The sequence below is a fragment of the Artibeus jamaicensis genome, unplaced genomic scaffold (assembly GCF_021234435.1).
Source record: "Artibeus jamaicensis isolate MK-2021 breed Jamaican fruit bat unplaced genomic scaffold, CSHL_Jam_final contig_233, whole genome shotgun sequence".
Taxonomy (NCBI): domain Eukaryota; kingdom Metazoa; phylum Chordata; class Mammalia; order Chiroptera; family Phyllostomidae; genus Artibeus; species Artibeus jamaicensis.
The window spans coordinates 51632132-51637776 of record NW_026521486.1 but is presented as its reverse complement, the minus strand read 5'-3'; the positions used below and the strand labels follow the sequence as shown (position 1 = coordinate 51637776).

At 45.0% G+C, this 5645-nt stretch overlaps 1 pseudogene; it reads right to left on the bottom strand.

Annotated features, from left to right (window-relative positions):
* Positions 1 to 1993: 1993 nt before the first annotated feature.
* LOC119041851 (proliferating cell nuclear antigen-like) lies at positions 1994 to 2780 on the bottom strand (annotated as a pseudogene).
* Between the last annotated feature and the right edge of the window lie 2865 nt (positions 2781 to 5645).

The following is a 5645-nucleotide window of genomic DNA, read 5'->3' as shown; positions in this document are numbered from 1 at the left end:
TAGTTGTTCTTAGATTTGGTTGTGCATGGAAGCAAGGTGGTTCCACCTACACCTCCGTCTTGGGGGAAGTCCTCGAAGCAACTTTTTTAAATTTATTTTTTTATTGATTATGCCATTACAGTTGTTCTATTCCCCCCCTTCATTCCCCTCCACCCTACCCCCCATCCCCACCATTACCCCCCCTTTAGTTTACGACCACGTGTCTCAAGTTCTTTAGATTCTATATTTCCCATACTATTCTTGCCCCCCCCATCTATTTTCTATCTACTGTCTATGCTACTTATTTTCTGTACCTTCTCCCCCCTTCTCCTCCTCCCACTCCCCTGTTGCTAACCCTCCTTGAGATCTTCATTTCTATGTTTCCACTACTGATCTAGCTGTCCTTTCAGCTTGCTTTTGTTTTAGATGTGGTTGTTACTAACTGTGCGTTTGTTGTCCTTTCACTGTTCATATTTTTTAACTTCTTTTTCTTAGATAAGTCCCTTTAACATTTCATATAATAAGGGCTTGGTGATGATGAACTCCTTGAATTTGATCTTATCTGAGAAGCACTTTATGTGTCCTTCCATTCTAAATGAAAGCTGGATTGCTGGACAGAGCAATCTTGGTTGTAGGTCTTTGGATTTCATGACTTGGAATACCTCTTTCCAGCCCCTTCTTGCCTGTAAGGTCTCTTTTGAGAAATCAGCTGACAGTCTGATAGGAACTCCTTTGAAGTTGACTGTGCCCTTATCTCTTGCTGCTTCTAGGATTCTCTCCTTCATTTTAATTTTGGCTAATGTAATTATGATGTGCCTTGGAGTGTTCCTTCTTGGGTCCAACTTCTTTGGTACTCTCTGAGCTTCCTGGATTTCCTGGAAGTCTATTTCCTTTGCCAGCTTGGGGAAATTCTTTTTTATTATTTGTTCAAATAAGTTTTCCACTGGTGGCTGTTCCTTTCCCCCTTCTGGTACCCCTATAATTCGGATGTTGGAGCGTTTAAAGATGTCCTGGAGGTTCCTAAGATTCTCCTCATTTTTTTTGAATTCTTGCTTCTTCACTCTTTTCTGTTTAGCCATTATTTGCTTTCTTCTGGTCCATTCCATTAATTTGAGTCCCAGTTTCCTTTTCATTGCTATTGGTGTCCTGTGCAATTCCATTCATTTCAATTAGTTTCGCCTTCATATATTTGTCTAATTTGTGGCTATAATCAACCAGTTCTGTGAGGATCCTGATGACCAGTGTTTTAAACTGTGCGTCTGAGAGTTTTGCTATTTCTTCATCGCTTAGATTTATAGGCTCTGGGGCTTTGAGATCTTCTTGAGCCATTTTTGGTCTGTTCGCGCGCGTTAAGTGTGAGGAGCAGAGCCTTGGACTCCCAGGTCGCTGGGTTGTGACGCTGTATGTGGGGGCATGGTCAGAGCGGGAAAATGGTGACCCCCTCTGCTGTTTCTTGCCACTGGGTGAGGAGCAGAGCCTTAGGTGGTTCACCAGGGCGGGGCCACTCAGAGTCGCTGGGTTATGACACTGTATGTGGAGGTGGGGTCAGAGCAGGGAAATGGCGGCGCCCTCTGCTGCTGCTCGCCACTGGGGCCTGCTGGGTCCGTCTAATCGCCCACTCCCTCGCTTATCTATCTGTGCATGAATGCGTGACCACAGTCAACCTGCAGCCCTGCTCCCTCGCTGTTTCCCCACAGTTGTTTGCTGGGTCTCTCACTAGGTCCAACCCTGCACCTGGGTTCCGCGCCTGAGTCAGTCTGATCGAGTTTTCCTGTGCAACCCCGCTCTGCCAGCTGCTGGTTTCGCCCCTCTTACCGGTCAGGCTGAAGAATTTGTTGTTATCAGACTTCTAAAAAGTTCAATTTTCTGTGTTGTGGCTGTGTTTTCTGTTGCTGATATTTAGTTGTCTCTAAACTTGGTTGTGTGAGAAAGCACGGCGTCTCCACCTATGCCTCCATCTTGGGGGAAGTCCGAAGCAATTCTTGAAGAGCTTAGTTTTATTTTCTTGGACTTTAGAAATGCCTAAGATCCTTCTTCATCCTCAATCTTGGGAGCCAGGTAGTACTTTAAATATCCCATATCAGCAATTTTATACTCTACAACAAGGGGTACATCTGCAGACATACTGAGTGTTACCGTAGGAGTGGAGTAGCTTTTGTAAAGACGTTCAGATACCTCAGTGCAAAAGTTAGCTGAACGGGCTCATTCCTCTCTACTCTAACAGCTTCCTCTTCCTTATCGATATTACTTGTGTGTGACAACTTAATATTTCCACTTCCAAGTTTCCCACTGCAGAAAATTTCATTGTCTTTTGTGCCAGTAATTACAACAGTGTTTCCAATATGACTGAGATCTCTGCATATACATGCAAATTCATCAGAAGGCATCTTTACTACACAGCTATACTCTTGTTCTGGAATTCCAAGTTGTTCAACATCTAAATCTATTAACTTCATTTCATAGTATGAAACCTTTTCTTGATTTGGGACTTGGAATACTAGTGCCAATGTGTCCACATTATCTTCAGCCCCTAGGGTAATGATGTCTTCATTGTCAGCACATTTTAGTATTTTGGACATGCTGGTGAGGTTCACACCCATGGCCAGGTTGTGGTAGCAGCGGAATGTGCTAAAGCCCTCAGAGTGCAGGGTCAGCTGCGCCAAAGACACGTGGGACAAATCCATGCTCTGTTGATTGAAGCCGCTCTAGCTGATGTCCCAGCAGGCCTCATTAATGAGATCTTTAAGTGCCTCCAGCACCTTTTTCAGGATGGAGCCCCAGACCAGGCACGCTTTGAACATGGTGGCAGAGCGGCAACCACGCAGTGCAGTCTGAACACTGGACAAGTTCCAGCATTAGTGAGCCCCAGGCCTGGGGTCAACGAGCTCCAGGTTTGTGGTACCTCCTCAACCTCCCGCTTTGAGAATAGAAAGGTGCCAGCCCCAAGAGTGAAAGTGAATTACAATTCACGACTATCAGGAGAGAGAGCCACCTTGTAGCCTGAAGAGATCTGCTTTAAGTGTGCACTTTATTTTTGTTGTGGAAGTGACACACTCCTTTCTTTAAACTTTACTTTAGAAGGTGTAACAGGAATACTTCGAAGATAATGTGGTTCTTTCTAGACCACCGCAGTAAAGGCAGAGAGGCAGGAAAGTTGTGACCTTTTTTTTTTTTCAATTTAAAAATCTTAGGGACTTCCGCGAAGATGGAGGCGTAGGTGGAAGCACTGCGCTTTCTCGTACAACCAAGTTTAAAAACAACAAAGTTTTAGCAACAAAGATGCAGCCAAACCACAGAAAATTGAACTATATGGAAGTCTGACAACAACGAACCCTTCAGCCAAACCAGTAAGAGGGGCAGAGCCCCTGTTAGCAGAGCGGGGTTGGGCAGGAAAGATCCACCAGACCGACCCAGGTACGCCAGCAGCCATGGGCGGATCCCAGGTGTGGAGAAGCGGGAGGACCCACGGAGGGCAGACCGTGGTCACACATTCATGTGCAGATAAACTGGTGAAGGAGAGAGCAGTGAGACTGAGACAGACCGTGCAGGCCCCAGTGGCAGGAAGCGGCAGAGGGGACCGCCATTGTCCCTCTCTGACCCCGCCCCCACATACAGCGTCACAACCCAGAGACCTGGGTGGCCCCACCCTGGTGAACACCTAAGGCTCTGCTCCTCATACCTAACAGGCAAGAACAGATCAAAACATGGCTCAAGAACAACTCAGAGCCCCAGAGCCAATAAATCTAAGTAATTAAGAAATAGCCAAACTTTCAGATACACAGTTCAAAACACTGGTCATCAGGATGCTCACAGAACTGGTTGATTTTAGTCACAAATTAGAGGAACATATGAAGGCTAAACTAATTGAAATGAAGGGAAATGCACAGGAAACCAATAGTGATGGAAAGGAAACTGGGACTCAAATCAAAGGAGTGGACCAGAAAGAGGAAAAGCAATGACCAAACAGAAAAGAATGAAAAAACAAGAATTCAAAAAAATGAGGAGAGGCTTAGGAACCTTCAGGACATCTTTAAATGTTCCAACATCCAAATTATAGGGGTACCAGAAGGGGGAAAGGAACAGCCACCAGTGGAAAACTTATTTGAACAAATAATAAAAAAGAATTTCCCCAAGCTGGCAAAGGAAATAGAATTCCAGGAAATCCAGGAAGCTCAGAGAGTCCCAAAGAAGTTGGACCCAAGGAGGAACACACCAAGGCACATCATAATTATATTAGGCAAGATGAAAATGAAGGAGAGAATCCTAGAAGCAGCAAGAGATAAGGGCACAGTCACCTTCAAAGGAGCTCCCATCAGACTGTCAGCTGATTTCTCAAAAGAGACCTTACAGGCAAGAAGGGGCTGGAAAGAAGTATTCCAAGTCATGAAATCCAAAGACCTACATCCAAGATTGATCTATCCAGCAAAGCTTTCATTTAGAATGGAAGGACAGTGCTTCTGAGATCAAATTCAAGGAGTTCATCATCACCAAGCCCTTATTATATGAAATGTTAAAGGGACTTACCTAAGAAAAAGAAGTTAAAAAAGATGAACAGTGAAAGGACAGCAAACTCACAGTTAGTAACAACCACACCTAAAACAAAAGCAAACTAAGAGGACAGGTAGATCAGGAGCAGAACCATAGAAATGAAGATCACATGGAGGGTTAACAACAGGGGAGTGGGAGAAAGAGAAGGGGGGAGAAGGTACAGAAAATAAGTAACATAGACAGTAGATAGAAAATAGGGGGAGGGCAAGAATAGTATGGGAAATATAGAATCTGAAGAACTTGAGACACATGGTCATAAACTAAAGGAGGGGGGAATGGTGGGGGAAGAGGTGGGCAGGGTGAAGGGGAATGAAGGGGGGAAATAGAACAACTGTAATGGCATAGTCAATAAAATATATTTAAAAAAATCTTAGGAGTACTCAGGCTATAACCACAACACTGCAAAGCAATGAATGCTACTCCATGTGGATGATATAAACCTAGTGACAGACAGGCAAGGAGGCTTGTGAAGGTCTCTGGTCAGGGGGAGTAGCATTGGGAAAGTGGTGCTTTGAGCAGATGAAGAGAGGATGGAGGTGGAGAGGACAGTAAGGAGGAGGCACATTATCAGCCCACAAGCACAGCACCAGGTGTGTTAACCAATACATATGTTATACCATGTGCCAGATGTGAGGGCTACATGAATGTGTAAGATAAGTGGTCTGAGGAAATAAATGTGACTGGGGAGAGGCAAACCATATATCAGCAGCAGAACCCCACATAGTCTGCTGCCAAAGTGCACTGCCAAGTGGTAACAGCTGTATGTGGAGAGAATACAGTAGTCTTTAACATTCACCTGGGAGAGGAGCAGGGGAACTCAGGTATTAAAGCTGGTGTCACTCCCAGGATACCTAAGAGCAAGACCTGATGGTGCCTGGTGAAGGCACATGCAGTGGGTCTATCTCTACCCTTCTTGACAAATCTGCCCCACTTAGAGCATCTTGGTGCCTTTCTTTTAGCTTTGAGGCTCAGCCAGGCCCAGCTTTGTCCTATGCTTTTGCCTTTCTTCCCAATGCCCTCAGACTGGAACCCCTGCGAGTTGTTCTGTTTATTGTACCACATTGTGGGTGGTGGCAACAATCCTGTCTTGAACTACACAAAACAGTTTAAGTGAGAAA